This window comes from Taeniopygia guttata, chromosome 2 (assembly GCF_048771995.1).
Source record: "Taeniopygia guttata chromosome 2, bTaeGut7.mat, whole genome shotgun sequence".
Lineage (NCBI taxonomy): Eukaryota > Metazoa > Chordata > Aves > Passeriformes > Estrildidae > Taeniopygia > Taeniopygia guttata.
Genome location: NC_133026.1, coordinates 50,271,064 through 50,296,595, shown reverse-complemented (window position 1 = coordinate 50,296,595; position 25,532 = coordinate 50,271,064). Strand labels below are relative to the sequence as shown.

The window sequence follows — 25,532 nt, the reverse complement described above, 5'->3', positions numbered from 1 at the left end:
TATATACAAAATCTTAGTGCCTTGCTAGAATTTCCAGACAGTCATAGATTCAAACAGTTTTTCTGCTCGTCTTTGGTATCAGCTGGTGTCATACGCCTGAATCATTAAAAATTACATAACCAACTCACATTTATAACGTGACATCAATCAAAGAAAGGTATGTAGTTCCTAGTAATTTGTCCGTATCAAGATGACTAGGTCCTGGTGGAGTCAGGGCAGAGTAAATAAGTCCTTCACATTTGCACCATTCAAATTGAGAGGCCTCCATGGATGCCTGAGCAAAGCTGCAGACAAGTTGTGCATAAATGGGTACTTTATCCACACAGTGTATCACAGAAGTTATGTCACTCTCACATCACAAAATGTTTATGAAAATTAAAAATACTTGCTAGTCGTGCAGAAATATCCCAATAGGAATTTCACAGGGAATTCACTTTTAGCTATAGCTGATTGTCTCAATGTCACAATTTCCTCGTGGATATTTCTTTTTCAGGAGGTAAAACTTGTTAGTGTCTCAGCAGATGAATACCTGTTAATTCTTTTTCCCTGAGGCCTTTGATAATAATCATGAACAGGTCATTTTTGAGTCTTCGCTTTTTTTGGAAAATCTAGCATTCTAAATTAAAAATGTTTCATTTGGAAAAATGGGCAATGTAAAGCTGGCTTAGGTGTATATGATGTGCTATTTTCACCTTTGCTGGTGCTATGCTGTTTCATCTAGCTTTCTCAAAAAATCCTTACTGGAACTAAGAGTGTGATAAAAGTAACAGCTTTCTATCTCAGAAGTAACACTGCAAACTCGGGTGGTAGTTACACCTCAGTTTGTTACAAAGGAGGAAAAAGCTGTAATTTTGGTACACCTAGAGTGAAAAAGTTAGATTTCCTTTGAAGAACTACAGACCTTACCTTAATTTCTATAACAGATCAGGAAGATGCTCCTGAATGCAAAAGTTATGAGACCAAATTACTGCTGCCCATTTGCTTGATGGCAAACACAGTTTTGGTTTCTGGTGGGACTTGGCAATCGTACAAGCTAGTTGCAGTGTGTGACATTCTAGTAAAGGTAACTTAGATATTTCTAAGTGAAGTAGCCATATCACTTCAAGCAGGATGATTTAAGCCAAACTGACATGTATTCTAACCAGAGCTAGGTCAAGAAGCGCTGCCTCACACATCATTCCTCTGCACAGTACAAAGCACAGATTCCCCAAAGGATCTCTTGCCTTTAGCTTGTCTTCTCTCAATCCCAGACCTACTGAACTGATGCTCTAACCAGGCTATAAAGCTTAAAATTGTTTTACTCTATCTCCAGAATGAAACTTTCTCTGTAACAGGTAAAGAGCCACGGCTCTATTCATACCCATATAAAATATTTTCCAAGGCTCTTGCCTGCTTGCACAGAAACAAATATAGATGACTTTTCATTTCAGCTACCTCAACTACCCAGTGCCCTGAGAGAGATGAAAGTAGACCAGAAATTTCACCTGGTCATTTGTTCACATAGATATAATACTGAAATCTTACACAAGTGTTCACATCAGTGAAGATATTTACAAATAGTCTTCTCTTCATTGGTTTAACTTCTGTGGGTTGAGTTTTTCAATATAGCATTTATACAGTAATATAAGGAGCTAATATTTCAATGTAATTTTTTATCAAATTGTCATTAAAGCATCTTCTTTCAATATGCACAGTGTCTATGGCAACTCTTCAGAGTCTACCACCAGATTCTCTGCCTTAGACTTGTTGTCACCAGGAATTATGGAAGTGATGAGCTCAGTCAAAATGTGCTATACAAGTGGTTATCTCAATTTTCTGGTTCAGCAAATTACATTGCTCCAGAGGTTTTGTGGTAATGGTTTGCTGTAATACAATGTAAAATGTAATGGTGTGGAGAATATTGGTGAGCAGCTAAAGGCCAAACTCATGGAGCTGTTTGAGCTAATTCAGAGGTAGTATTTGAGGTTGTAGTAACATCCTTTTATACATTCAGTGCTAAATATAAATGCCCTTAATCAGTCTGAAATAGTGACTGAAATAGCATGCAAAATATGAAGTCCTGCATATCTCTGGTAGTCATAAACAGTTTCTTCTCATTGGTCAAACTGATAATACTTCAAAGGTTTCAGACTTTACCGTAACACTCTTGATTAATTTCACAGACATTTAGAGTAGTAAAGCTTCAATATTTTGGTAGGAAGCAAAAGGTGTTGGCAAGAAGTAAAACTGTTTCAGACCCTAACTTTCTAAGGATTTCTGGTGCTAGACAGTGTTGAAAGATTTAACTGGAAGAACTTGTTTTTATCAAAGTCATAAATTGTATATTAGAATAAACACATAGATATGAAATTGAAACCATGTAAACAAAAAGCCCAACACAACACCTAGTGACAAAACAAGAATAAGTATGAAAACAATGTAATGAATCTTAGACACTTCACATGTCTCTGAGAGCTCTTTACAAAAGAACGAGTTTTGAGATTCCTTTCACCTCCAGTGAGCAACAAGAAAGGCTTTTCTTAAGCCACTTTGACATCAGAAGCACCAGCTTGGCTTCAAATGCTGCCTTTGTTGACACTGTGTCTAGAAAATCCATGAGTAATTCTAAAAGTTTCCATTAAATTTTCTCACTCCCATTATTCCCAAGTCTCTCTCTACATTCTTTTTTGACTACTGTTTTCCCTCTGTTTTGTCTTTCCTTTTTTATTTCCCTTCTGGTTTCCTAGAGAGATGAGGTTCATGGTAGTTAAATGATTCATAGAAATCACTGAGAATCAAAGCTTGCAGGTCTGGAGTCTAACACAGTAGGCTGAAACACTGGGCTGCTTTCAAATTTCATCTTTTATCTTGCTGTGTCCCAGCTATCTGACAGTTAATACTCCCAGCTTGGATGTTCCCTTAGATGCTCTTGCCATCCCATTAAGATGGCAAGCTTGTTACTCTGAATGGTAAAATACAGGATCATAGGCAAACCAATGTTTTTACTGGGTGGATGTGCAATATGAATTATTAAGGAACAAGTGAACAATAATGCCTCCAATAAGGCAACTTTTACTAAAATTTAAGTGATTTTTAGCTTTATAATAGAAAACCAATTTAAAGTGTTAACACTGACTTGAGCTTACAGTTTAGACACAAACAAGTGAAAGCAATTTTGCTTAGGACAGAGATGTCTTTTTTGTTTGGCTGGGAAATCTAATCCATGCATTTATATTCATCAAAAGAAGCTTTTTGCAATGCAGTGTGTGATCACAGCCCTCAAAGTCCAAATTACATATAGTACTTTTGCAACATCTTTAATAAAATGAGGAAGAAAAAGTCATACTATTATCTTTTTTTCTTTTACCTCCAAAGATGCCAATTTCACTGAGAGGAAAGGATTAGATTATGTACTAAATGGAAAGGAGGATGAAAAATTTTATATAAGGCATCCTAAGAATTAAATGGAGCTCCCCAAAATTGAAAAAAAAAAAAATCTAATTAATAATTTTCTTTCTCTACCCTCCACTTTCCTCAAATACTCTTGAACAACGATTCCAGATCACTAACTTCCCCCATATTTCTTATTTGTGGTAGCCCATCTATTTCTTATGAGAATCCCATCCAAACAAAGGGAATCAAGCCCCCCTCAGTAGTAATTTGACTATAGACTGTTGATATTAAAAGGCTGTGCTGGAACTAGGCAGATTTGAAGGTCTTTAATGACAGGGGAGTTGGGACTAGGTCATCTTTAAGGTCCCTTTCAGCCCTTAACATTCTACAGTTCTATGACTCTACGTAATACTTCCACACAGTATCATTGTTTAATTAAAATTGATTATTGCAATTGTAAAATGGTTTTGGCTGGAAGGGACCTTAAAGATCATCTAGTCTCAATCTCCCTGCCATAGGCAGGGACATCTCCTACCAAATCAGGATGTTCAAGGCCTTATCCAACTTGACCTATAGATCATATAGTTTGTTTTAAGTGGAATAGATATAAGTCTTTAAGAATAAGATTAGGAGGCTTGGATTGTTCCCTAGATGGAGAGACAGTGACTTCTTTCAGTCTTGGCATAACTAAACAGATTTTTTTGAGTTAGAAATGGAAATAGGACTTATACCCAAACCTCCTTGGAGTACTTATTTGCAGGAAATTTCACCATTCTCTTCTAAATATTAGAAGAGTTTACTTTGCCTTGCCTTCACATTTCCTTTGCCTTTTTCACTGGGCAGAGTGGTATGAGCTCAGAAATGTTATTCTCAGCTGCCAACTTCCTCCTCCAGACAAGTTACAGTGCCAGGTTTAATCCAAATCTGCATGTTTGAAGAAGCTGCTAAAGACAACAAATCTTCTCTCACATCAGTGTAAGCAGAGGATAAATATGTTGAAAGCAGTGAAGCATAAATGTGGTAAGACAGCAAAAACAAGTCTAAGAATGGAAAAGCAGTCATCTCTGCCCAGAATATTTTACCTAGTTCTTGAAGAAAATCAGTTTGTATTTTGAAGCTCCCTTCAACAGAAAGATTGAGACAGATGGAACTGATGAAATTACTTTATTTTGCAATTTACTATATCAAAAATATTGTGACACACAGGAATTCTGCCTTTTCCATGTCTTCAGGTGGGAGAGGCAAGCAGTCATATATACAAGACCAGTTTTTATATGCACCTGTTTGCAAGTATGGATGAAGGCCCAATTCTCAGCAGCTCTGACAAAATCATTCCATCTTTTATTCTGTTGGTAAAGTGCTAGTGAGACAACTTTATAGATGAACCTTAAGGCTCTTAAGGAGTTGTAAAAGTGAGCAACAAGAAGGATAAAACTAATAAAAGAGTAAGATAAAAACAATGAGCTGAAATTATTAGAAAGAAAGTTGAAAGGAGTGGGTTAAAAATACATAAAGGCATGAATCAGAATTATATAAAACTCTGTTAGCTGGTTGTGGAAGTCAGAGGAATAGGAGTGCACTTATTGGTTAATGGAGTGCACAGGTTTACTCCAGCAAAGTCTCAGACTACTGTATAGGCAGAAAACAGAGAGTTTTATTTGTTGCTTGCTTAATATAAATTTTGGGGTTTAACCTAAGGCCTCTTTTGCTGGGTAGCCCCTTTACATTGGGACCATTTATGGATGTTTGATTTTATTCAGTACAAGTAAAACTGGCAAATTCTGACCCTTTGTAGGATTTCCACAGTGTGTTCTCTGTTATATATTACTTATACCTAATACTAGGGAAAATCTTTCAGGAATGAGCCTCAGTGAATCAAAATTATGGCGCTTTATGCTATTTTAAGGATATATAATACTAAAGCAGAAAGGGTCTTTTAACTATATTTTATGATTATCCTACTGGATCATAAAATATGTATTAGTCTAGAACAGATGATGTTGCAAACAACAATAAAAGTGCACAAAAAATAATAACTTTGGGACTACAGACATGTAAGATAATTCTAAATAAGCACACTTTGTCTGATGATCTTAATTAGTATGAAAGATTGTTGATATTTAATCAGAAATCTAGGAAATTAGGTTTGAAACACTAATTTTATAAGTATGAAAACAGGCAAAAAAAAAAGTTTGCATTTTGCTAATTGCTTAATCATCATTCCAAGTTTAATTTGAAAAAGAAAACAACAATAAAAAAAAGCATTATACCCCAGTGTATTCTTCTGCATTTGCCAGCTACTTTAAAACACAGGGAACGTGAAAGATAATACACCAGTGGATTCAGTAGCAACTGTAAACATCTTGTTTTGCCAGTGATTTTCACCATTATTTTATTAGTTTCTGTGGATTGAGGAAGTAAATTTATCTTTTTCTTCATGTCAGAAAATATAATAGGAGACTTGTGCATAACAGGTGGTTGCAAAGAGACACCTCAAAAAAAGTACCAGCTCAAAAAGGATGGGATTCCCCAAGGATCATAAAAGTAACTAAGCAGATGATAATTGGAATCAGGTTTTCCAGTGAGCTCCTCTGGTAGAATCTCAGATCACTTGGAAGGAGATAGAAGAATGTTTCTCCCATCTTGTCTTTACCCACCCCTCCATCTTCAGCATCGTGGCTTGAAACTTCTTGATTTTTTAGAGTGAAAATAAGCATCAGGAACTCTTTGCAATGTGAGGAGAAATCACAGGACCTTTCTTTCAGCTAAAAGCATATGTTCAGCCTCACTCCATTCTGGTTCTCTTTCCAACCACTTCTGTAATCACATCCAAATGCTAACCCTGCCTATTTCCATATGCTAGCGAAGAATGCAGAAAAATAGTGTAAGTAGTTCAACTGTCTAGGGAACACACCTCTCTTATCCCTGCTTCTTTTTGACTACCTTCCAGAAATCAGACCTTCTCCAAGCAGCATCTCAGGGAATGAACAGATTGTTTAATTTTGATATATGCTTGCAAGCATTTGGCAAGATCCAGCCCATCCAAAAGAGGATCACGTTGTGTAAATATCATTCTTACACAACTGCAGCTCAGTCTCCCAAGGGAGTAAGCTTGCTTTTTAGGAACTGGTGGACTCAGATGATTCATTTCTAGATGATTTTAAGTGGTTTAAGGTGTAGTTATTGATACCTTAATGAGTAAAAGAAGCATGTTTTTTGAGGCAGCACTGGCATTTACAGAGATTACTACGTTCCAACTAAGTTAATGGAAACACATTTGTCCTTTGCAGGTAGACTTGGAGACATTTGATTCATTTTAAGTGAAAAGAACAATTTTCAATTGAAACATGGCTATGCAACACTGAGTATCTCATAAGCAGTTTCTAATTAAGGAAAGTCTATGTCAGTCTGAAGTGGAAGTTTCTCATTTAGGTATTAGACTCACAGCCCTAAGAGAAACCATGCAGTATTACTGTTAGCTGGCAAACTGGCTGTTTGAACTGTAAGGCCCAAAGAAGTTTAGTAATTTGTTGACACAATTAGATGATTTAATTTAAAAACTCCCAAAATACACAACTCTTCTTCCCACACTGAAAAAAAAAAGGCAAAACCAAAAAAGAACTATTCAGAAAAAAAAAAAACCTCCCTTATTTTTACCTTAACGTGTAAGAAGTTCAATAGTTTGAGCTTCCAGGTGAAATTTGTGTAGCTCTTCCTTTTGTTTTTGCACTAGATAACTTTGATTCTGCATCTAGTGTATTTTAGCAACTTCAGCAGATTCATTTCATAATCATTTTGCTAAGTGCAATAAAAAAGCCTACAACTGAAATAGAAAAGCTTTTACAAACACAAGGGCTTCAAGGATCTAATAAGAAAGTAGGATCTATAATACATACACTGACTAAAAGGCATCCTGTGCATGAATGTATCATAATCAGATTACTTTTTCACTGAGTACTAAGCATGAGCCTTTCAACAACTTCATTAGGCCCACAGTAAGATCTCTATACAAAGGAAAATCCAGCTGCTGGTCTCCTTGGGAACAGTACAGAATAAAAGGATGTGGCCCACCAGATTTTGACTGTAGAACATTTTGGTTTAATGCTTGCATTCACTTGCATGTGCCTGTTGCTGGTGTTATTTCTTTTTTTATCTTCAGAGGTTTTTGAAATATTTATTGAAAGGTGAGGTAAATCTTAGGAAGTACACATGAATAAAAAAAAAAAAGCCTTTTGGTATTTCTTTGCAGTTTGCTGAAGTAAAAATGAAGTAAAAATGCCAAAAATCAATCAAAGGAAAAAAGATGCAACTGTTAGTATTGTTTTTTGTTTGTTTGTTTGTTTGTTTGTTTGTTTATATATTTATGTGAACTTGTTCCATATGAAGATTTCTTCCCACTGCATGATAATATGCACTGGAGATGGTTACAGTATACACTCACTGCAAAATGTTGGTGTATTTATCAAAAAATCCATCTTGCTATCACTGTTCAGCCCTGGACAGGAGTTTGAAGAAAAATTCCCAATATTCAAACTTTCTGTTAAAATGGAAATTAACATTCCCTCTTGTTGCAGATAAACTGGAACACAGTACAACATAAAAGCTCATACATATTTATTAGGGATCTAAAAACTGTAAAGTTTGCCTTTTTTGCAGTAACTTTTTGTGGTCTCTAATTGTACTTTATGCAGTATTTGCTCATAGTATGATATATTATTTTCAAAAAGTCTGAAAATGACCAGCTTATTTCAAAGCAGGCTATTCTGGTTTACTATCCATACACAAAAAATCAACCTGTCCCTTGGGGCTTGAAAATTATTTTGTGACTGTTAGAAAAATAGAAAAAAATTGAGAATTACAATGAGAAATATATTGTCTCCTTCTCTCTTGGGTAATGTCCGTCTTAGATTGTCTATCGTTTTTTGCTCTCCATCCCATTGTCTAGGTTTGGAAAGACATGTGTCTGCTAAGGAAAGCAGGAACCTCCCGTGAAATTGAAAAAATGTAGACCGTTTCCCTCTGAATTGTTGTAAATTTGAAATTAAGCGGGGGCTCTCAGGCAAGAATATGGGAGCAGGAATAACAGTTCTTTATTCAAGAAGAAAATTAAAAAATAAAATAAACAATGCAGGAAACCAAAACAACACTGACAGAGTCAGAACACAACCTGACACCCTGTTGGACAGGGTGTTGGCAGCAGTCCAATTGAGAATTGTGGCTGCAGTCCTCCTGGAGTGGCAGGTGTGGTTCTGTTGGAACAGTGATCCTGTAGAAATGGTGTAGTCTTTCTCTGCAGAGGAAGTGGCAGAGGCAGCTGCTCTTCTGGGAAATCCAGTGCAGGAAAAGCCATGCTGGTGTTCCAGAAACTCAAGATTATATCCAGGTAGAAATGCTTGTCTCCTCCCTCTGGGCAGAGCATCTCACAATGGGATGTTATAGTTCTTATCAGTCATGCAGTGACACTCAATGGCCCATTATCAGCAGATGTCTCCCCCAGCGGCAGGATTGATTGTGGAAGAGATAAGGAAAACTGCCCACTTAACAGAAGACAACTGCCATACAGGTGGGAAATGGAATACTTCTTGCTTTTCAATCTGGGACAGTATCCAGTGGAGAATCATTCAGTCTTATTTCACTTACATGCAGTACACAATGGAAATAGAATGATTAAATCTCCTCCTTGCTGAGCTGGAGAGACACCAGCAAAATAGAAATATCACAGCAAAAAGTTAGCTACCTTCCAACATCAAAATAATCAGTAATGGAAGGGTCAAAGTAGCCCATAACAGCTAATTCTGAGAAATGTTGTCCTGAGCACCTACCGTGCATAAAATTATAATTTCCAGGGAATTCACATTTTCATCCCAAGTCCCTCAGGATGAAGGCACAAACAGCAAGTGTAAATATTTGTGTTAGAAATTAGTTGTTACTGGAGAGCAAAGTCTTATCTTTAAGTTTTAATTAATTCTTATCTCAGTTAAAAGACAATTAGAAAGAAATGGTGTTATTGTAAAGTATCATTGTCTGATTTCTGATGTAACGTGCTGCTTCAAGAGCAATTTTGTGAGCCACAAGAATTCCTTTGATTTATATCATGTGCTTGTTTTTGAGTGGGGAGAGGATCATGGTTGATTGGAGTGTGTATTTATCTAAAAAGTCTAAATTAATATCTAAAGTCTAAATTAAAATACCTAAAGAATAAACAAGTTTGTGCCCCACATGCCTTATGGCTTCTCCGTTTCCTTTTTTTTTTTCTTGAACAAACTGAAAATTCTTCTTCTTTAAGTGAACAATGCAGTGAATAAACAGAATGAAAAAGTTTCTGTTTGATGAGGGATGAATAGATTGCTCTTTATTCTTCTTGCCAAGGAGTTAATTACTACATTGGTATGGTTGGTCGTTAAGAGTTGTACTCTCAAAGGCAGTCTGTTACAAAACAGATGTGTTTTTGTCATCTGAGAGAATAAGTTCTGTGGGAAAGATGAAAGTAGCAAGAAAATGTCTGCTTTTAGAAGTTCCTAGACTGTATGGCTTTTACCATAAGCTGGTAGATGCATTTGTTTCAATTGCCGCTTGAAGAGAAGTAAATTAAAGGACCTTGAGTGTGCAGGAGTGAAAATGCTGTAATGTTGCAACTTGAGAGCAGTTTTTCAGCAACCTGGGTGTTTCAAAACTGTAGTTTTGATTAAAATATTGGCAGAAGTACAGCTCTAACTAGCTCCCAGTGGATATTCAGTGCCCTAAAATCTTATTAACTTCATAACAGCCTGCAGTTGAACAGAACACTATGGAATATGTGTCCTCCAAAGCATACTAAAAGAGAGATTAGAGGATAGTCATTAATGCTTAAATTTGAAAATAATGTTTTATTTTTTAATGCTGCACACATGTTCCAAGTCTCTACGCTGTACATTCTAGCTCAGTTATTGCCAACATGGACATATATACACACAATTTTATTTATTTCTCTGGAGTTGTATGATTTCCAGAGGTGAGTTTCACCTGATTTACCGATTTTGGGGAGGGGTCTCCAAAATGAAGAGGTAAAATAAGTCTTCATCATTCTGACCTTTCTACCTTTTCCGTACATATGTGATGAATGAATCCTTGGTAGAACTTGTAGTTTCCTGTGTTCAATGAGTCCCTCAAGTGTGGGAAGTCTGCAACTGTTTTTGTGTCCCTGAGATCTGTTTATCACATTTTGTTTTTCATGATAAACACATCTACCCAAACATAAAGTTGAGTAGTAATGAGTTAATAGATCCTGGATATCTTATCTAAGATCCAGATACTGTTAACTATGAACAAAGCCTATTTATCTACTTCTGCTAACTCAGCAACATCTAATTTAACTATCATCTTAACTTTTCAAAAATTCTTAATTCTTCAAAATTAATGTCTCACACCTAACTATTGCCATTTCTTCAATATTTTTCACGTTTAAGGATTTTTTGAAAAACTACCTCTGTGCCTTTCATATAAAATTTTATATATGTGTATATATATATATTGTATATATATATATATATATATATATATATATATAAAGATAAGGTCCGATTGGTACAGCCTGTGTAATGAATCAGGTCTGTAAAGTGATAAGCAGTGGCTGTGCAGAAGCCTGGCACAGAGAATGAGACTGCAAGCATAAGATCATACTCAAATCAAGGTATTAATGTTCTCAAGCATTAACTACAAATATTAATAAGTCTTGCCTTACTTGCCTATTGACCATTTTTGGCAAACTTGCCAAAATTTCCAGGACTCTGGAAACCCACTGGTTCCTCTGCAGCCTCTGGAAGCCCCTGCACCATCTTTAATTTAAGGAATGATAAGACTGGGCATTAAACATTGGAGAATATTGGACAATAATAGACACATTTGTCAAGTTCTGACTTCCCTTCAATATAAAGTGACTTTGTGGCAGCAGTTTTTGCCTTTTGGAATAAAATACTTGGATAACATGATTAATTTTCCAAAGAGTAACATTTCTCTGAAAGACAACTAATGCTATCCCATGTTCTCCCCAAAGGTGGCTATAATGGCCATGGATTAAATATTGCTTCTAATAAATCAAACTTTTTGTTCAGTTTAGCTCAGGATTGCTTATACTTAAACCTCCATCTCTTGAGACACGAGCAGATGCCACTTTCTGCATTTTTTAATCTCTTGTATAGAAAATCTAAATTATAAAGACTTATCACTTTTTTTTTCTTTCAGTCTAATCAAGATTTTATGCTTCCTGCTTTTCATGTTAGAGCTTTGACTACCACACTGAAAACCACATGTATTATTCCAGAGCACAAAATTCAATTTTCTCTTGTGTTGTACTGCTTCAATGACTCCTCTTCATTCTGTTAAAAAAAAAAAAAAAAGGAGAAGAAAAGTAAAAGAATCTTCTGAAGTATTGCATGAGCACATATATTCCTTTGTCACAGAGTGATTTAGTGCATCACACTGGTAATAAAACCATATTTGTTGCAGGTCCTATTAATAAGCAATAACTACTGCATTTTTAGCCACCCTTGCTTATTTGCCTTTTGGAAGAATATTTAAATCTCAAAAGAGTATTAAAAAAACCCAGTGGAAAACTTTCAAATAACAGTCTTTGTTGAAAGAGGGACTATTGCAATTTCAATTAAAACATTTGAATAACATGAGGAAGACTTTAAAGAGCATTAAAAAATGCCTATTCATATTTTAATGTAAAATTTGGACTAAATATAAAAAGATATATACTAAATTTATGTAGATGGCAAAAATATTTACTTCAGAAGTAAACACTTCAGCATTTTCAGAACTAGATATTTATCTTGATATTCAAACTGATTTTTTAAATAGTTCTATAAAATTTGCTTTGGTTATGTTTTTACTTCTTGAATTTCTCATAGAACTTTTTTAAGCAGTTATAGTTACATTTAGATCATCAAGACTGATTCAGATCTCTATCACATGAAAGGTTATTTAAGTTGTCCTTTTTACTGTCTTGTAAACAATTCAGTGTAGTTTTCATGCACAATATCTATGCATGGTAATTGTTAATAATGGAAAAAAAAAAGAATTGACTAATATAAAGCTCAGAAATTCCTCTTACGGTAGGACTTTGAAAGTGAAATTATTTTCCTATGTTAGGGCATTACCTGATATTACTAATCTCCTGCCTTGAAAGACTAAATGCATCATTCATCTGTTTTTCTTTTTTTAATTAGCATTTAAAGCATTTTTTTTCCTGCATCTTGGTAAATGTTTATTATTTGCCAATATTATTATTATTTATTAATTGTTGTTTATTTCATAAAGGACTGCAATTGAATACTAAGAATTGTGGTTGTTTTCTGGAAGCATACATTTCTTGGGATAATTATAGGGTGATCAAACCTTTCCATAACTTGGCAGTTCCCCAATAAAATAAAGCCCCAAGGAATATGCCAATGCAGCTTCCTTGCTGAGTGGCTTACATAAGCTGTGCTGTTATTTCTTAGCCAGTATGAATCTTGAAGATTAGCAGCTCCTAAGACAAGGACTGAAATATGCTTGCTGTGTTAATGAAGTCTCAAAATCACAGTATGGAAGAAAGCTTTCTTTGAAGTACTGATAAATCTCCTCATATATATCACTGCCTGCAAGGAGAGGAATACCACTTAGGTAGAGAGATAAACCCAAAATATTTAGTTTGTATCAAAAACAAGCTAAACCAATGATGTCATTGTATTCTGCCAGTATCCCATTCAGTCTGGGTTTTGCAACACAGTAAGGGGGAGATCCTTCTCTTGCTCCACTGGCAAAAAATAGGTTTTTAACCCAGAGATAAAAGTTATGTCACCGCCCCATACAATTAGTATGGACATTGTAGAAATATTTCTAGAGCAATTACATGTTAGTCAGCAATAGTGCTGTGTCCTCAGACATTTTAAAATTCCATTTTCCTTGATTTATATTGCTCTTACCAGGCTTACAGCATTATACTTGTTTGTGTCATAACTTTTGTAGGTTTCTTGAAATATTAGCAGTGTTATCATGTAACTTCATTCTTAATTTATATTAACTTGGATCTCATATGACAGTAACATTAACTAAAATATTAGTCTGATTTTATACTCCTGCCCTTCTGATCATCTAGCTTCACTTTCTTTAAAGTAAGAGAAAAGGCTAAATGAATTAAAGTACAAGGTTAATTAAAGCATCAGGCTAATGTTTCACCCATCCTATTCATAAAGTCCATTTCTCAGTCTTATGAGCCTGACTTCTGCCATTCTAGAACGACAGTCTTTTGAATTTAGTAGATGGTAAAATATGTGTGAAATAGTGCAAAACATCATAAGGTAGGTGTATGATCAAGCTGACAAGAAAAAGATCTTAAAGAATTCTTTAATTTTTACATAAAGTAAATCATACTTCATCGATTTATCTTGTTTGAATTTTTATTTAGCTCTGATGGGGAAAATGCCTTGTGTCCCAGAACACCTTTTGTTTAGATACAAGTGGCAATTATTCAACCTTCTGTTCTTTCTCATTACTCTTTATGTTTGTCCAGTACAGTCTTACTGCTTCCAGAGCTCCTTCCACTTCCAAAAGTTATGCAAACACAAGCTCCACTGTCTGCTACACAGCTTTAACACCTCCACTGGCACATGCAGAAAAACAGAATGCAGGAGCAATATTTGCTGCAGCTAAACAAATGTATCTGTATGTTCTGTGAGAAATGAGGCACCTGGCCTCAAACACCTCATTGTCCATAAAACTCTACTCTCTTAGCTGGTCAAGTACACCAACCATACACGTTATTGGGAATGGCCTCTGGCCCATTTCATCTCCAAAGCATGGCTGGTGTTTGAAAGATGACTAACTGCCTTCATCCAAAGCTACACTAGCAACTAGTCTAATAAATTTATTAATAAAGGCAAATCCAGAGATATAAACTGATTTGATCCTAGAAAATTAAATGAAAGGTAGGGTTAGAATTTATGTTCTTGGTCCTGTAGTATTCTTCCAGAAAATAATGCCTTTTACATTCACCATTAATAGAAAACCTGATCGATTAGCAATTTGGGAATGTGTCTCTTAAGATTCTACTCATATTGTGAAAATACTGTTTTTGACACTTTTCTTCACTTTTCAAGTCCTCTTTATCTGGAGTTTCTTATGTAATTTGAATACAGCTAACTATTTTGAACGCCCCCTCCTACCTACACACCCATTATTGTGATTAATAAGAATAGTTTGAGTATCTCGTGCTGTATAATTCTTCATAAAGCTTACACATAGAACTACTTTGATTATAGTTCTGTTTGCATTTTCTGGGGAAAAGAGTACCATGATCAGGTATCATTTCCATTTAGCTTACAATTTCACCATATGGAGCAGAAGAAAACAATATATTTGATTTCAGATTATAGGTATTTTAGAAATCTTGATTCTAAATGATTCTCTTGGCCCAGATGAGTGCTAGCACTTCATCAATGCCTGTATGATTTCTTTCATCTCAATCTCCTGTTACCTCTGCACGGGTCATTTTTGCTGCTTTTAAGAACCACAGAAATCTGGAGGAAAACATCTTTTAAGTAGGCTATGAGTTAATAAGAGCAAAATTTAGAATTCTATTGTATTATAAAGGGACCCAAAAGCATTGGGTTATTACAGAGCATGTCTCTGAAGCCTCTAAATACTTATACATCTATAAATTATTTCCTATAGTGGAGGAGTTGCACATTTATCATTCCATGTACCAATATAGGCTGGGGAATAATGGATTAAGGGCAGCCCTGCCTAGAAGGACCTGGGGGTGCTGCTGGATGAGAGGCTAGGCATGACCCAGCCATGTGCACTCACAGCCCATAGAGACAAACGTGTCCTGGGCTGCCTCCAAAGCAGTGTGGTCAGACTGGTGAGGGAAGAGCTTCTGCACCTTTTTTCCACTCTTGTTCAAACCCACCTGGAGTTCTCTGTCTGGCTCAGGGATCCCAAGAACAGGAAAGACAGACTTGTCAGAGACAGTCTTGGAGAGAGTTATGAAGATGGTCACAGGACTGGAGTACCCCTCTTACCAGAAAAAAATATGAGCATTGGGGCTGTTCAGCCTGGAGATGAGAAGGCTCTGGAGTGATCCTATGGACTTTCAGTAGCTAAAGGGAGCCTAGAAGAGAGATGGAGAGGGTCTTTTTACAAGGACATGTAGTCACAGGACAAAGGAGAATTGTCTTAGAGTACATTTAAATTCAATGTTAGGAAGAAATTCTTTACCATGAGGGTGGTGAGGCACTGGAGCATGTTTTCCAGAGAAGCTGTCCGCAGCTGTGGATGCCCCAACCATGGCAATGTTCAATGCCAGGTTGCATGGGACTCTGAGCAACTTGGTCTGTGGAAGATGTCCCTGCCTGTGGTGAGGGAGTTGGAAATAGATGGTCTTTAAAATCCTTTCCAGCAAATAATTTGACGATTCTATAAGATGCTCTTTGAACTGTGTTTTCTGGGGAAGAGCTGCCTACACAATAATGAGAAGGAAAAGCAATTAGGACAAAAGTGTTGGAGCTGCTGCAGGATCTGCCTCTGAGCACACCTCCAGCTAGGAAGATTAGGTTGTTTTAAGTGGTATTGAAAAACTATTTACTGGGGAGAAAAGAAAGTACACACCAACAGAGATGCTTCCTACAATTGCCTTAAAATATTCACCTAACAATATGAATGGTGCATGGCATTTTTGTCAGTGTGAACATCTGCTTCTCTCTGCTTATTTTGTTTTTACTAAATCATCTGTAACAAACACTCTGCTCAGGAGAGCCCACGGGTAGCTCAGCAGTTTTCATTTACAAAAGTAATCCATGTCTCTTGTCACATTCAACTTTGCTAGAATGTGGCAGGAGTTTGAAAATGTCACCCAGACTTCAAGAGAAAACAACTTCTACGGAACACTCCTTGGCCGTAAACGTAAAATATTTATACCCTTGAAACAGGCAATTTGATCATTCAGTTGCTTTATATATACCTCATTGTGTAAGCATTCCTCTGCAGGCTCCTTTCTCTGTTAAATATAGTTATATGGTACATAATTGCCAAGCATGAAAAGGGTTGCATATGCTATTTTTGGTAGCATGGATGATGAGCACAGCATTTATGAAGGAAGAATTATTATGGAGTTAAAACTCATGCATATCTATGGAAGCTTAGCTTCTTCCTTGGGAGTTTTGGAACAAGTCCAACCTTAGAAAGTTCTCATGGGGTTTCTTGAGCTCCCCAAGTTGGAAATAGCATTTAGCTAAGTTGCTGATACCTAAAATAACCAAAGGCAGTTTTAAAATTTGTCACTAAAAGCAATAAATCATTGGTCAGCACAAGCTGTGTTAACTCTGCTGTCAGGACAGGTGTCTGCTGGGCTCCCCGAGGCAGTCAGCAAACACAAACTAATGTGCAAACTACAGTAATTTTTTTCTGCCAGCTCTCCCATTTTTGAAATGAATACTAGAAGGTCTTCATGCTACTGCTGTTACAAACTGACCTGAACAAGCCTGTGTGATTGAGTTCATCCACCTTGACCTCTACATGGAAACCTTTGAAATGTCTGCACATGAGCAAATACTCTGCTGATAGTGGTGGGAAGCTGTGTGCTCACATGCAACCTGTCTGGGTCTCTTGTAATGGCCAGAAGATTTTCTATATGTTCTTTTTCCAAGAGAGTAATACTAGATCTGACATCCAGAGATCAGTTTTTCATGGATAAAAGCAAAAAAAAAAAAAAAAAAATTAAAAATTGGTTTATTACCACATATAGAAGTTTCTCATTTAATTAGTAAATTTTGGCCTGAATAAATTATGTTGAAAGGACTAACTGAGTCAATGCAAACACTGATCATATTAGAATGGAATGCTTATACTCTTAAGTGTTCTCATCTTAGTTCATGCAGCTTTGAGAGAAAAATTTGTCCAGATTACTTCTAGGTTTTCAATACACATTTCCAAATAGTAGCTTCCTATGAAGTGAGAATTTTTTCTACTAGATAAAAAAATTGAAGCCATTCTTACATATTTGCACATGCATTCCTTATTAGTAGTCACTGCTAACTGATCTGATACTTCTGTGCCAAGTCTTTATGACTTATTTCTGTACTTTGACCTTGCTGTATTTATCCATGCATCTTTAATAGATAGACAAAAAGAATAGAGAAATAAGTCTCACTTAAGTATTTCTACTTAATATACAGCCAGATTTTAATGGTTTGTAAATAAACCCTGAATTTTTTTTTTTTTTTAATTTTTTTTTTTGGTCTGAAAACCTCATATTTTTTTTTGGTCTGAAAACCTCTGGTCACCCATATTTCTTTTATAAACCTGAAATGCTTTTCCAGCCTCCTGCATCTTATACCTCTGCAAGGCTTGTGTCATAACCTGCTCTGTAAGGATCTCATTCAGTGTTTTGCACTCAATTTCTTCAAATCCAATACTACTAAGTCTGGTAAAAGACAGTAGTGAACCAGCTTCACAGTCTCTGTCATTTCAAGCCACCAGGTCGATTCTGTGTGAAAATACGTTTCTTTTAACAATCTTCCTCAATACTACTTCTTTCTTCTCCTTCTGGCATAGTATATTCTATCCCTAAATTGCTCAGATTCAGCCTATCATAGCATTCAAGTGTCTAAACATGAAAACTACCCATCATTTACTATCTGGTGATCCCTCAGGATTTGACATTATTTTTTATGAGAAGAGCAATTTTGTGTGATATTGTAGGGCTTGCCAAATGAATTAAGTAATTTTCTTCTCTGTTCTCTATAATTAGACTTGCACTTACTAAAGAATCTGTTTTACAGTCTAATAAGACTAAGAATAATTTTAATTACTTAAAACTTTATTTGGATTTTTTAATAAAAAGATAAGTCCCAAAAACTTAAGAAATCTGTAGCATTAATTATAATTTATTACAAATAGATAACATAACATGTGTCAAGTTATGTGAGACACCTGGAACTGATTAAACCCATGGCATGAAGTCCTGAGATAAGTGCAGACATAGTATTTATGTGTTTTTAAAGGCAAATGGTAAAGATGCTTTTTTTTCAAAGAGACTTGTTCAAATAGGGGAAAGGAAAAACAGGAATGGTTTATAGCAACTTAGTTTTATCACCTGTTTTGCTGATTTTTGTATGAGGGACATCTGTCGATCAGTAGATGATAGGTGAAGCCATCGTAGTAAGAGCAAGAAATGCTGGGATTAATATGGAAGGAAAATTAAATGGGAGCTGAGTAACTTTAGAGATATGACTGGTTTGTTCATGAGCAATTTACACTTTTTTCTGCCTTTGAAAAAATGATCATTGTTGCCTCAGGTTCCCTTCGAATTTAAAGAACCTATGAAACTCTAAGATGTCTTAATGTGAAAAATAATTGCCTGATTGTTTTCATGATCTATAATCTGCTAAAAATAAATAAATTAAATAATGCCTTTCATGCCTGTAATCATCTATTTTTTGAGACCTCAAGGAATTATTTTTAAGTATTTTGATGTGCCATGAAAACAGAATGCAGTGGAGTTTTTCTATTTCAGTAATATTTGAAGGAGGCCCACCAGAAATGAGCTTTCAGTTTCTTAATTCATTTTCTGTGCCTTTGAATTTTTTGTCATTTAAGTTGCTTTTTAAAAAAAAAAATATACAAATAACCTAAATGAAAAACTATAAAAAATTGCCTGAATCAAAAATACATTTGTTTGAGGCCTTTCTGTGTTCTCTGCATGTGTGTGTGTTCATATTGTATATAAAATCAGGCTCTTGCTTTTATACTTCCCCAGCTCAATCACAGTGGGCAAAAGACCTTGTGTGCTTATTTTATCTACTGCTTGACATACTGCTTGATTCATATGATCAAATGTAGCATTTCATTTCCAGTCTCATGGATGACAGAATAAATTCCAGAATGTATTTCTGCAGATGTCAGAAAGGTTAAGGAAGACAGATAGATACAGGTTTGCTCATGTTTCAGTTTCCTGAAAAATCAAGAATAATTATGCCAAAAATCAAACTACTTTTTTGATCTTATCTTTGCAATATTTTATGTTTATTAATAACCAATTAAATGAATATTATGTTTAAATTTATTCCGTGTTTTTTTTTCCAATTTATTAGCAATTAGTTAAAGAATTCTGCTACTTGATCTGTGTTAATGGATTTCTAGGAGCTAAGGAAATCATTCTTAGTTTGATTAAGTAGTTAAAAGTCTTTAGTTTTCCACCTACTAGCAAATTTCAGGATTTTACAAGAATAAGCAAAGTTTTGTTTAAGGTGCTCAGCTAGGGTATAAAGGCCTAACTAATTTAACAAATATATACAGAGTAATCCACTTTTCTAGTTTTCTGATCTACTATATTTAAAGAAAATATGTTTCCTCTAAAGTCATCATTAGTCAATATGGTATCAAAAGTACAAAAAAAATACAAAGTCAATATTGTACATATGATTCTACAATATTAAAATTATTTCCAAAGTTCTGATGCTAAACACTGAGTTAATACTCCATTTAGGTTTATTTAAGTTTGCTTTTTTCACTTGGTTGGACTGCTATGGGAAAAGAAGAAATGTTTAGCTTTCATCTATATTTTTTCTTGAAGTCACACTGCTAAAAACATTAGGGACCAGAATGGCAGTGTTGGTGTTAACACCTTAAAATCCTTACTTTCATAATCTTGTCAAAATTACTTTAAGAAATCAACTTGGGGATTTCCCCTTCTGTTTGCAGAAACTTTGGATTTCTAAAAATTTCCAAATGTATTTTTGTTCAGAGCTACAGCTAGATTATTGCAGAGGAAAAATGGCTGAATCCTCATTTTTCTCTCATTGAGTCTTCTTGGTGGGTAGGGCCTTCATTCTAGTTCTTGGACATCAGAAATAAAAGGAATTTTTGTTTTGCAATACATACTTTGATATGTGGAAAAATGTTGTAATTTTCAAAAAGTAAATATTTTTATCTGATCAGGAAAAGGTTATTATTCTCGTAAAATGGTAATGTGGGAAAGACAGGAGCAAGAATACAGAAAACAATAGCTGGATTGAAATAACGAAAAAGTAATTGAAAATTAAATTGAAATATCTGAGATCATATTTAGTAACCTTAACAAACCTGGTAACTTGAAGTTTTGATATAGAAAAAATAAATAAGAACCCTTGTCTAAGTAACACTCATTTATCTTTCACTGTACTTGGTATAAAATTTATCTTAAATTCATTGTGGCAAGGATAATATTCATGTTTTGTCTAGTTCTGAGCAACAGCAGCTCTTCAATGAAGCATTTGCTTGGTTTTAAGTTGTAGTGCAATCAGACTCACTTAGTTTTGCATTCTGATGGGCTGACCAGAGTCAGCATTTTAGATTTTACAAGCCAGGCACAAAAAGTACCGTGACAAGGTTATTGTTTTTTGAGTGAGAGCATCTGACTGCATTTTCACTCAGAATGCTCTTTCACTAGAATTTGAAACCAGGTAGAAATGCTCTGCTGCTGCTTGGGGATGATTCATAGAAATTGAACAAATTCAGTTTCTGCAAGCTGTAGGGGGATCAATGATAAAACATACAAACTTGATACTTGAAATATATTAATGATACCTAGATGGAAGTAACAGAATTGACTTTTCAACCTTTCTTAGAATTCTTTGGGAAAATAAATGGAAGAAATCCTTGTGTTCAGTGCTTGCTTTTTATTTTGTGGGCTTGTGGTGTTTTGTTTGTTTGGTGTCAAAGGGTATGGTCTTCTAAATTTCTGTGGCAGCAGAAGTGTTTCCTAAGCAGAGGAAGCTATTGTTCTGCAGAAGAAAATAGGAATTTATTTAAAAAGTAAAAATCACATAGATCTATAGTTTGTCTCACAAAAATAAGGAAAAATATGTCATGGTTTGACACTCATATATGCAAGCTCTTTTATTTCTTAGGTTTATGTTCTGCTATCTTGTTAATATAGGCATCACTTTTGGTTTTCTTCATATGGGGAAGAGAGAAGAGCAAAATGAACAATGGTCCCCTTTAGCTTTGTAACTTCAAATCTTCTCACAGCTAAGGTATACAAATTGACGTAAATTCTCAGTGTTTAAGGAGTTCTGCTGATGTAGGACTCTAGCCAAGTTCAGGTGTCATCTTGGCTCCCTAAGCCTGCTCAGTTGCAGTCTTCAAACAATGGAATTCTGTTATAAACACTTTGAAAATGCTGCTAGACTGAGGAGGTTGAATATCCAGGTGTGTACATGCACCAAATACAAACTGAGCTCTGAATAAATTTCCTTATGTAAATTCAGAATTTACAGAGCAAGAATTCCCAAGAACTTTCTAATTTCTTCTCTGCCATATGTCAATCCACAGGAATTTCTGGGGAGCACATACTATTTCAGAAATGAGTTTGAGGGTTTTTATTGGTGCTTTTTTTTTTCTGCAATTATTTCTAGAGGGAAAGAAAAAATCTGCATTTTTTCCCCCATAGTCTTAGTAGGGAATAATAAGATGTACTAAGGTAGAATGTTTCTGTTCAGCTGCTCAGTCAAAGATTTCTGACTATATCTTATTTGTGAGGATCAATCAGGAACAGGACTGACTTCCAGTAAGTTATTTCTACTTGAGAATACTGCCTCGTAACTTTGTGAAGTTTTGAATTTTGAAAGGGAAATGCTGAATAATGTAAGGGAGGAGTTTGCAGGTAAAATTTAAAATTGCTGAAATATTAATTCAGTATCTGAAGTTAGGCTAGTCTGGGAGGAAAATAAAACCAATTTCAGAGAAAGATTTTAAATATTCAAATGTAATGCAAAGGCCTTTCTTGTATAACATCAGATACTAGTGCAGGGGCTGCCTGGGCTTTGCTTCCACACAGCCTGCCAGAATGAGCTGTAGTAGAGCTGTGCCCTTGTGAGGGATGAGGCTGAATGAAGACTGTGTGTGTCAGTCAGACACTGCCCTAGCAATCAGCCCCAGCACACTTCACACTAACAGAGTGCCTTCTAAAAGTGTCCAAGGGAAGCAAGGCTTCCCAAGAATTATGTGTTACAGTACCTTGATGTGTCCTGGTCTATTCAGGCCTCTAGAGATGACTTCTCATCTGAATGTCTTCCTCTGTTATTTCATTTAAAGATCAAACAACAAAGGACAGTACATTTCTCAACAAAATTAATGTGTGAAATCTTTTCCTTTGAAGGAAAAAGAAACTTGTGAGCTCTATTCAGCAGGGTCAGTGTCATCTTTGGTCTCTCTGAAGCACTTAACCCAGAAGAGCCCAGGGGATGCACTGCCTGATCTTGAAATAGGAGTCACCAGTCCTAGCCCTGATTGCAACTTTTTATGGCTCTGCTGACATGGAAAAATGTCGCTTCCTAATACTAGATCTGTGTATTCAAAGGATAAGTAATGTTGCACTGTCTGTCAACTATGTGTCCATATACTGTCCATCTCTTCTCATGGTGAATGTTTAGAGAAAAATATTGCATGTTAATACTTGGCTAACACAGGGGAGATTGATTGTGTCAAAAACAAATTATAACAATGTGATAATTTCTGTTCATGCTCACCACAGTAAGGTTTGGTCCCCCAACCCCTCCCAGCATTTTTGAACAAGTTCCTGTGCACTCCTGACATTTTTCCCCAGAGAAAAGTAACTCTGTATTACAATTCTGATTTCCATGTGAATCCAGTAACTTCTGTTTTCTTAACTCTGGGTATATACAACCATGTGAGAATTCTTGCTTTTATGCCTCCCCCCAAAAAAGGAAAAAAGCAAATTAATATTTCTTGTAGAGAAAGTTTTGGTAGTCATGGAAGGATTCCATTTTCAAATTGCTAAGTAGATGAGGAAGAAATAAAGGAATCATAGAAATTTTAGAATATATACTTTTACATATGAAGGTAACTTTAACTTTGTATGAGCGTATGTAAGCTAGTTTGGGCTGAATTTATACATACACCTTTACTTCTGCTTTTTATTTGGATAAGAGTGTAATGTTTTTGCCAGAGTAAGATGATAAAACATATTGTATTTGTTCACAGTGAAAGGTGAATTAAACAATAATTATTAGTGCTGAGAGGAGGATGAAAGAGGTAACAAGGTTAGAGATGTGAAAAAAATTAGAATTTTTTTCTTTCCTTTTTTCTACTGCAGCACCTTTTCTAGTTTCTTGAAAGATCTGGATCATTATAGTAATTACTCCATATTGAAACTAAATATTATCTGAGAGTAAGGAATGTCTTATGAATAATTTATTTAAACCTTGACAGCATTTAAGATGTACTCATGCATGCCTATTATTTCCAAATAATACCAGATATAACTAGCGTGAAAGGTGTAGTTGCATTGTGCTTTGAAATTTGTGGTCACTTTGATATTTCTGAAATAAGCAAAGGAAAAAAATTCAAAGTGTCCTCCTTCTGGTCTGAAACAAAATTTTTTTGCTATATTAAGAAGATTTTAGAAATGTAGATCTGTTGTTGCAATGTATTAACAAAGTACTACCATGGTATTATAAAACCAAATTTATTGTTCCTTTTTATGTTTAAATTATTTTTTAAATAAACTCTATTTAGTTATATACATATATATATATATATATATGTGTGCACATATGCGTGAAAGTAACTTTAACTTTGTATGAGTGTATGTAAGCTAGTTTGGGCTAAATTTATACTCTGTATAGTCTAAGTATAGTCTTATGTGTATTCCTAAAGTATATAGCGAAGGCCATTTATGGTGTAGTCACATAAACAGTTGTGCAGTCATAATTCAGTGAGCAAGTCAGGGCATCAAAATGAGAGCAGAAACTGTAAGATAAGATGGACTGAAAAAAACAAAAGGACATTTGGAACCACAAGAGCAAGAGCTCAAAGATTCAACAGTTATGCCAAAAACTGGCCCAAGGGAGGCAGAAATAAAATGTCCCAGGTGTCTTAACCAGTCCTTCTTAACAATCAACAGAAACTGAATTCCACTCTGTTCTGTATAGGGGTGGAAATGCTAACTGGGCAGTTGCTAGATCTCCTGCATATCTACTGATTTCAAACATCAGAAGTACCCTGGATGTTTTTGGTGCTTTGGTAGTCACTTTAATAACTTCTGAGAGCGAGTGATGACTCTTGGAATTGTGCTTATCTCAGTATTGGTCAAAGGTGAAGGGGTTTTAAAGGAATATAAAGCAATGCTGAAGGGAAAGTGGCTGAGAAGTCAGGAATAGGAAAGCAGGACATAACTGTTCCTAGGTTAGCCTAATCTGAATTAAAAGAATCAGGCACAGAGCTTGGTTATTGAGCTGACACACTACCAAGCCTCATGAGGAACTGACTTATGGATCCTGGAGTCCAAAGCAGAGTCTGAGTTTCTGAAGTAAATAGTTCATACAAACCATTGTGGGGGTAAAATTAAGCTTAACCTAAGGCCTTTTGGCACATATTAACAATGCTTACAGTAAGATACTAGATTCATTTATCTATTTACTAAACCTGTAAACCTTATTCTGAATTTGTTTTGTCGCTATTTTGTGGCTTTTTTTTTTTTTTTTTTTTTTTTTTTTTTTTTAGGGGGAGGGAAGAGGTGTTGCTGACCTTTCTATTTTATTTAGTGACTTTTCTCAGGTCCTTGTTTGCTGGTATGTTTTGCAAGATTACCACACTTAGCAATTATTATACCTTGTGCCATTTGTGCTCCTTGTCACATAAAAGGAGAGCAGTCACAGTGTCTGTGCAGTCCTCCACCCACACACAAGAGTGTGTCTAACCCGGCAATCTCACGTAAGTTTCTTCATTAACTTTCCCTATGGGAACACCATTACTCTTGCTTTTTCCTGCTTCCTGTTTCTTTATAAGTAGCATCAAATACTGTCTCATTCTCCCACTTATGTCCAGATGGAAAGTAACTGTTTGATACTGGAAAAATGGGACCTTTTTCCAGATATATTGCTAAATGGAACACTATTATTGCTTTTTTCCAGTGATTTCAATATACAATCACTTCTATTTAACCCTAGTGTTTCAAGGAGTTTTAAGTACAAGCACTCAAAGAAACATAGGAATTTAAATCAAGTGCTCTACTCTATAATGACCTTTCATCTCAACTACAAGATCTTTTCTTTAAAAGTGGGTTGAACAATGCACTGTTAAAAACTGTGTTTTCCAACCTATATTCATTCTTAAGGATAATGATGAAAAAAGAGGTC

The 25,532-nt window shown here is 35.4% G+C and overlaps 1 protein-coding gene across 2 annotated transcripts in view; it reads left to right on the top strand.

Moving 5' to 3' along the window:
- Positions 1-25,532, top strand: part of CNTNAP2 (contactin associated protein 2) — a 1,027,622-nt gene that overhangs the window by 397,154 nt on the left and 604,936 nt on the right.